We start from the raw sequence: 7,249 nt of genomic DNA, 5'->3' as shown, positions 1-7,249 counted from the left end.
TAAAAGTTGCAAACCAAAGATAATCTAATTGCGTAATATATTTGACATTGATTTTAGCTCAAAGCCTAAAAAAAAGTACTTATATAAACTACAAAGTAACTTAATGCAGATTGTCCAAGTACAAAGCAACTTGCTCACTACTGATCACTAATACAAATCAAAGTGGTGAGAACTGACCATAGACCGTACTAACTGTAATGAATCACAAAATGATAGAACATCAATTAACGCAAAAGGACGAAGAAGGAAAGATAGTGAAATACCTGTTGACTAATTCCTTATTATCCCATTCTTCAACCATTCTATAGGAAACTCACCACTTGAATCAAACCAAAAATATAATTTACACAAATGTTACGACAAACCTATACTGAAAATGCAATAAATCAAATACTTAACAACGTTATATAACAGAACAACATAAATTTCAATAAAATTCATCAAAAACAAACTGAAAATCTCAACTTATCTTCAAATTTAAGTTTACTACACAATGCCCAAATTGTAAAAACCAAACTTACCTTCGAAAACAATGATAGAACTGGATATCCCTTGAAAAGCTTGCAGAGAACACCATGACGTTTGGGTTTCCAATTGGTTTGATGCTTGATTATGTTCGAAGAGAAATAGATTGAATTCTAATCCTAATTGGAGAGAGAGAGTTGTTGAGAAGTTTTGTTAAGGGACGAAAATAACGAAAATTCCCCTGTGACGGACACAACGTGACACCAAATCACTATTCCTGGTACCCCATATTTTTCTAATATAGTAAGATATAAGAAATATGCAAATTGCGTTGGTATAGTTTGACTAGGGGGGTGTTTGTTTTTTCTGGATTTAGCATTCATAGCCTCTTAAACTTAAGTTTTAAGCATTAAGAGGTTCAAAAACTTGTTTGTTTTTTTAAATAGTTTAAGCATCCAATGATATTTTAGCGTTCAACATTCAGCAATCTCAAACTTGTTAAATTTGTTTGTTCCTCCTGAATGCTGAATTCTAATACTTGAAACAAGAAAGTCCTTTATTGCTCTTTCTTAAGAACCCAATCTCAAAAACCCATATACTTTATTACCTTGACCTTTATCGCTTCAAAATGAGTTCTTCAAAATTTGATGTGTTTTTTTTTTTTTTTTTGGTGCAAATCATACTATTATATTTATATTAACCAAACCACCATCACACCAACATTGGAACGCAGTTTGCATCAACCATACAACTCGGAAGATCAGAGTTTCCTAGCTGCTGATAGGCCCAAGCAGCTAGGGAATCTGCATCCCCATTATAATCCCTACTAATCCATTTAAACACTACAGAGCTACAACCAGGTACTAATGCGGTTATATAGTTTTTCATAGCTTCCCATTCCCATCGACATGAGTGACCTTGTAGTGATCTAATCACTTCCTTGTTGTCTCCTATACACACAAAAAGTGGTTTCCTAAGCCTCCTTGCCAGCAAAACCGCAACTTCAGCTGCCTCCAGCTCAGCATCAGCGCCTGCTCCTAAGGCTCTAAAGCGTCTGACAGCTGCTCCAACTATGCATCCTTCACTGTCCGATGCTACTGCCCCAGCTCCTGCCCATCCCAACTCCCTGTGATAAGATGCATCAAAGCTTATTATAATACTATATATCATTTGGAATAATAGGAAACATTTCCTCAAAACTATTTTTAAGTAAAGTTGAGCTAGAGTTAGGGGTGAGATATTCTTCTCTGAAGGCCTTGTAGCAAGTGTCTACCTGTCTGCTGCTCTCCCTGAGAATTCTTTCTCTGTTAGGCTTTCTGTTTTCAAATTTGAGCTCATTTCTGGAAGTCCAGATGTGATAGAGTATGAAAGCCATATGTATCCCAACCAGCACTTGATCTTTGTCTTTACTGCAACTCCACAAGACCAGAATGTCCAATCTCTGTCTGAGAGGAAGGTGTTGTGGTATCCTCAGCCCTAACATAGAGATGTACCACACAGTTCTTGTCCAGTCACAAGTAAAGAGCAGATGTTCAGCTGTTTCTAAATCCCTTAGGCAATATGGGCATGAGAAATCCCCTTATCTTTCTTTCAGCCAGCATGTCTCCCATTGGAAGCATATACATATATAGCTTCCATAGAAACAGCTGAATATAAGCTGGTAGTGGAGATTTCCACACCTGGTTGAGAGTGTAAGGATTACAGCTTGAACTTTGTCCCAATTCACCCTCTGGTTTAAGGAATTTGTATGCTGATTTAGCAGTTAGATGCCCATACTTGTCCCCATTCCATTTCATCTTGTCAGCCAAGGCATGCTCAGGTCTAACTTTGATATCCAGGATGTGTTTGCACAAGTAAGGATCAAAATGACTCCTTATCTTGGTTTCATCCCACCCACTTTTGTCAGCCAAAAACAGCTCCGAGACTGCCTTGTTTTGCAGTCTAGGGTCTGCCACCCCCAATTCTTCCAAGGTCACATGCTTATTTTTGCATTTTAGCCATGGGTCTTTCAGCAATGAGGTAGTTTCCCCATTCCCAATCCTCCATATTAAACCCCCACTTATGGCATTGAAGGCTTTGTGTATGCCTTTCCAAAAGCAGGAAGCTTCATCAGGGGGTTTGTCCACATCTCCTATCCAGTTCTTCCCATATATGCTGAACAAAGTTCTTGTCCACAAGGAGGATACATCAGTAGCAGCCTTCCATGGTAACTTTGCAAGGATAGCCATATTCATGTCTCTAGCCTTTCTTAACCCCAAACCTCCAACTTGTTTTGGTTGACATATGTAGTCCCACCCTTTGGTATGGACACTTTTAATTTGATCCTTTCCAGACCACCAGAAGTCTCTACATACTCTGTCAATCTTATTGCAAGTAGCCACAGGGAGCAAATAAGTTGACATTGCATATAAAGGGATGGTCTGAGCCACTGCTTGGATAAGAGTTGTTCTCCCAGCTTGGGACAACACCTTTGCTTTCCAGCCTTTTATCTTAGTGTGAATCTTGTCTACCAAGTAATCAAAGTCCTCAGACTTTTTCCTTGATAGCATAATTGGCACCCCCAGATACTTCTCTTTTGGGGAGAAATTTCTGATTTTCCAATACCTCTTGAGTTTCATCTTTTGTCTATAGTTGACATTTCTACTGAAGAAAACACTAGACTTCTCATAGTTAATTTTTTGCCTTGAGGCAGCACAGTAATCATCTAGTATTTTCTTCAGGTTTCCACTCTCTGCCACATTTGCTTTGGTGAACAGGATCAAGTCATCTGCGTATAGCAGATGAGTGAGGGCAGGGGAATGTCTTTTGATTTTAATCCCATGGACCCTTTCCTCTTGTTCAGCTTTGGCCACCATTCTAGATAAAGCTTCTGAGACCAAGATGAACAAATATGGGGATAGGGGATCCCCTTGTCTAACTCCTCTTTCAGGGCTGAATCTCTCCAGAGGAGATCCATTAAGCATGACTTGAAATGAGACAGTAGATACACACTGGTATATCATTTGTCTCCATTTCTCATTGAAACCAAGCTTCTCAAAGATTTTGTCTATAAAGGTCCATTCCACCCTATCATAGGCCTTGGCCATGTCAAGCTTGAGGGCAATCCAGCCCTCCCTTTTAGATTTCATGTTTTTCATGTTGTGAAAGACCTCACATGCCAGGCCAACATTATCCCCAATCCTTCTGCCCTTAATAAAAGCCCCTTGGAATGGGGATATGATTTTATTGATCAGACATTTCAGTCTACTGGCCAGAATTTTGGAGATTATCTTGTACCCAAAGTTACATAGGCTGATAGGCCTGAATTTTGAAGCATGATCAGGGTTGGCAACCTTTGGGATCAAAGCTATATAGGTCTCATTGAACTCAGGGTTCAGGGAACCCAGGTTAAAGAAGTCCTGAACAAAGTCAATCACTGTTGACCCAATAGTTTCCCAGCACTTCTGATAGAAAATGCCTTGGAACCCATCAGGTCCAGGGGACTTGAGGCTCCCCATCTTCTTGACCACAGCCCATATCTCATCAGCAGTAGGCGTAGCAATGAGACTTTCATTCTCTTTGAGGGTGACACAAGGTTGGAAAAGATTAAGGATATCCTCATTGGTCTCAGGTTGATCAGAGGTGAAGATCTCCTTAAAATATTGATTAAGAGAGTTGCCCACCTCTGTTCTACCTTCCTGCCAGTCCCCCTCATTATTCCTAATCTTATCTATGTTATTCTTCCTTCTTCTGTATATAGTGGATAGGTGAAATTTTTTTGTGTTTCTCCCACCATCTTTTAGCCAAGTATTAGAGGACTTTTGTTTCCAAAAATCCTCCTCTTTGATATACCAATCTTGGAGCTCCTCTTTAAGCTTCTTAGCCTTAGTATAATTATCTGTACTGAAAGGCTTAGACAGAACAGAGTTGAGCTTGGCTTGGGTGGCCTTTATATTGGTGAAGATATTCCCAAACACATGCTTATTCCACAAACTAAGATCCTTCCTGGTCTTCCTCAACTTGTTTATAAAGGTTATATCTGGAAGATCAACCTTTATCGAATTCCAAGCTCTCTCAATAACATCCAAGCAATCCTCATTTTTAAGCCACATATCAAAAAACTTGAAAGGTCTAGGCAGCTTTCCTACTTTATTGGCCAGATTTATAAAAAGGGAAATATGGTCAGAGGTAGCATTTGCCCAGGTCCTGATCTGGGCATTTGGGAAGGCAACTAGCCATTCAGGCGTCGCCAAGGCTCTATCAAGCATTTCCAAGATGTGATCTTGAGTCCTCCTATTATTGCTCCAGGTGTATTTAGGGCCCTTAAAACCTAAATCCACCAACCCCAGATCAGTTATGAGGCCATTGAACTCCTCCATGCTTTTTGTAATTTTACTTTTTCCCCCTATTTTTTCATCTAGACTAGCAATTGCATTAAAATCCCCAAATAAAATCCAAGGTCCAGGGATCAAAGGAGCTATTCCTCTTAGCTCATTCCAAACTTTATTCCTATTATGCGCAATAGGTTCTCCATAAACAAAAGAAAAAAAACCAAGGTTCTTTATGGAAATAATTGACAAGTTTACCTGTAACCTGGTGTCGTGATGCTCCAAGAATTTCCATTTCCACTCCTTCCCTCCACAAGATTGCCAGACCTCCACTCCTTCCTATCGCAGGAATAGCAAAAGACCCACTCAACTTCAGTTGTTTACTAAGCTTCTTTATTTCTTCTTGACTTGCTTTAGTTTCAGACAGACACATAATATCAACTTCGAACTTTCCCAACAGGTCCTTTAGTTGTTGAACCGCCATGGTGGTGCCTATCCCCCGGCAGTTCCAGGCTTGTATCGTCATGAAGACATAGGCGGCTGTGAGGGGACAGCCACCGCGAGCCCTGAGGGAGAAACTAACAGACCCTCACTGTTTATGCTGTTCTCACTTTCTTTCTTGCTGTAGTCTTGCTTCTTACTGCTCCCCTCCATACCTACTTGTGTCTCCCCACCTAGTTCTGATTCTGTACTTTCTTTGTTCTGAATCTTCCTGATCACTGTAGAATCGTCCATGGCAAGAGGTATGGGTTGTATTTCAAACCCATCACTATCTTCCTCTAGGCCAGCCATATCTTGGGCCTCATAGTTGATAACTTCTTGTTCTGGGTGTTCAACCTCAGACTGTATCTCATCATCCATGTCTTCAGAGTTTTCTGTATCCACCTCCTCGTCCGATTCTGACTCTAGATCTTCTGAGTTTGTTGTATATGGTTCTGAGGATGTATTCATGCCATCTTCATCAGACCCCCCTTGCTCCCCTTGAGACTCACTCGACCCACTGGAAACCGGAACGATTTGTGTTCCTATTGGGATAAGTTTATGTCCTTCTCCTCTGCTTCGCATTTCATCTGCTTGTATCTTTGCACTTTTTGATCTCTTTACTGCCTCTCGAATGCTCCTTCTCAGCCATTTATACTCTCCCTCACCTGCCATGGGTTGGTAAATTTCTACTTCCAGACTTCCCTTTCTTTTGTTTCCTATGTTCCTTACTCCATTATACTCCTCTTCATTTTCTTCCAGCTCTGTTAGCGCATTTAAACTGGTCTGCACTCTCTTCTTTTGCTTTTTGCCTCGAGATACCTTTGTCTTGAATCCTCTTCCACGCGTCGCTTTGCTTTGGAATTGGAAGTCTGTTTTATGATTTCGCACACTGGATATCTCCTCTTTCTCATGCTGGATCTCCTTGGTTTTGCTGAGCTTTTCCTTGGAACTAGCTGAGTGTAGGTATTGTGGGTTTTGAGGGCGGCGTATCCTGCTACCTTCATCATGCCTGATTTGACTATATTGTGCTCCAGGTTGTAAGCCTTGATTCTTGGTCTCGATATTTTCTTGTATTGCGTCCGATATCCACACTCCTCCCCTCTTTACTACATCTTTTGGTGTGTCCCGGCCCATTAGATTTTCCTTTATTTGGCCCATGTTATTTTCCTGCCTTTCAAAAACAACCATCTGGCCTCTTTCTTTGTCTTGTCCACGACCCAGCATCCCTATCCCTTCTTTCTCTGGCCCATATCCTTTGGGCCCAACTATCCTTTCAACCATAGGGTGGGCTCCCTTGTGTTGATTTCTATCCGTTGTGGATGCATCCAGCTGTACACTAGCCGTTGTGATTTCCATTCCCTGGTTCCTCTGACTATGGTTCTGGGTATTAGCCGTTTTTTTGTCTCGATTAGCCTCTGATTTTCCTGATGTGGCAGTGCTCCATCTGTCTTGTCTAGCTCTCAGTCCGTACCCTTTACCCCCAGTAGTCGGAGAAGCCGGCGTCTCTTCCACTCTTAGCTTCTGTGGTTCTCCTACTATGGTGACCCTCTGCTTCCCTGTAAAGGCTATGCCATTAAAGAACTGTGGTGCTTTCAGTTGATGTGAGAAGAAAGGTTTGATAACTGCTGGTGTTCCTCCATACTTTGATATATCATATCTATGTTGTGCCCTGATGCGACAGTTGTATTGGTCATGCCCTATGATGCCACAGAAGTAACAGAAGATTTCAAGCTTCTCATATTTGAATCTAACTACCAGGCTATCCCCTGTTTCCAGTTTGATGTCCTGCTCCTTTGTTAGTCGTTCTTTAATGTCCATTTCTATCTTCACTCTAGCAACAGGTTGGTTAAACTCTGGTGGGCATGAGAGATCAACTTCACACACTGACCCCAGTTCTGCTCCAATCTTCCATACATTTGCTTGATTTATTCGTGCCTTCGGAAGATCCCATATTTGTACCCAAAACTTAACAAAATCAAAGTTATAATCCTCCA

The sequence above is a fragment of the Coptis chinensis genome, chromosome 4, assembly GCF_015680905.1.
Source record: "Coptis chinensis isolate HL-2020 chromosome 4, ASM1568090v1, whole genome shotgun sequence".
NCBI classification, from domain to species: Eukaryota; Viridiplantae; Streptophyta; class Magnoliopsida; order Ranunculales; family Ranunculaceae; genus Coptis; species Coptis chinensis.
This window is presented reverse-complemented; position numbering follows the sequence as displayed.